Raw genomic sequence first — 1,808 nt, forward strand, 5'->3', positions numbered from 1 at the left:
CTTGTTGTTTTTCCAAACGGGACTTACTTTATTAATTCATAATATGTTTGTGTTAAATTGTTTAATTTTCTAGTTGAATTGTTGTGAATATGATGTTTTTGGTATCAAATGGACCAAACCATAAAATACGAATTAAATGATAAATTTGATTAAGTAGATGGTATTTAATAGATGTGAACAATTATGTAATAGAATAGTATGTATGTGCTGATGTTACAAGGTTTAAAAGGTATATGGATTGCTATTCAAAAAAATATGAAAAGTGTGTATATAATTACTGGTTTGAAATGATACTGAAACTGTAATGGTACCTATATGAACTTAGTAAACGATTTGAATACGAATGGAATGTCATTAAGGTTCAAAAAGAAAACGGGCATTAGTCAAGGATTTCTTTATTGATGGTTGATATCCAACATGTGTTGCGGATTCTCGACAGCTTGAGTGAGTAGCATCGAATAAAGTTGCAAAGTTAAACCTAACCTACAGCTCATGTGAGCAGCCTAAATATCACAGCTTGTGTGAGCAAATTCAAATATCACAACTCGTGTGAGAAAATTCAAATATTATAACTTGTGTGGGAAAATCAATCCCATGTATCTGATTTCATCTTACTTTAGTTCTCCAGGCAAAAAACAAAAATGAAAATGGTACTGAATGGAATCAATATGTTTGGAATGAATATATATGTATATGAATGAAATTATATATGTTACAAATTGGATATGATTTGGTTAGTATATGTGATAAGATGAATTTTTATTTCACTATATGAATGCGTTTTAAGCTTATGGCTCGTAATCAAACTAATCTATTTGATGTATTTGTGAAAGTACATGAATGTGCAAGATGTCAAATGATTGCTATGTTTGTACCAATGCATTTCGATTTCTAAATTAGTGTAATTCCAAGGTAAGTTAAGTAAACTTTCATATGGTTAAATTGCAAGTTTTGAGCTTAGAGACTAAATTACATAAAAGTAAAATGTTAGGGGTAATTTCCTAAAAATGTTAAAAAGACTTATTAGCACAAGATAAGTTAATTTTGCTGTTAGTATTGGTTAAGTGAATGTTAATTGAATGGAATTATTATTTTAGATCAAGAACGTGTTGATAATCATGGAAAGAACTGTAACACCCCTACCCGTATCCGTCGCTGGATTAGGGTTACTAGGCATTACCGAACAAAACATAGTTTTCAAACATTCACAAATTTATACATGTCATATTTGCATTACATTAATCATCCGACTGATTAAACATTAAACATACGTTACAAATCATGATACAAAATATAACTCATAACTCAAGTCAGGTATAATATACTTTTAAATATAAACACATTTGAATAAATAAATATAATAAGCTGAATACATCTTGAACAAGAATGTTCTCCCATAATCTACCTTAACATAGATGCACAAAGCTCATATCTATTTAGCAAATTCATATATAAGTATTTTAATAATAATTAGCAAAAATTACTATTCATTTGGTCAATTCTCATCTCATTAGCCGAATATACACATGCCTATTACCATTTCCCTTCCAACTTTATTTCATTACTAAACAAATATGCAATCACACATGGAAGCATATATGAACATACTATAATTTGCAATTTATAAAAAAAATGCATCATTCATATATACATATATATCGTACCTTAATATGTATAACTTCAAAGCTAAATCAAATGGCCTATCTAAAATCATACCACCGAATCTCAAACTCATTATATAATCATATAAATCAACCAATCTATTTTAATATAAATTGCAAGTGTTCGAACCAATACATGTTTATTTC

The sequence above is a fragment of the Gossypium hirsutum genome, chromosome A04 (assembly GCF_007990345.1).
Source record: "Gossypium hirsutum isolate 1008001.06 chromosome A04, Gossypium_hirsutum_v2.1, whole genome shotgun sequence".
NCBI classification, from domain to species: domain Eukaryota; kingdom Viridiplantae; phylum Streptophyta; class Magnoliopsida; order Malvales; family Malvaceae; genus Gossypium; species Gossypium hirsutum.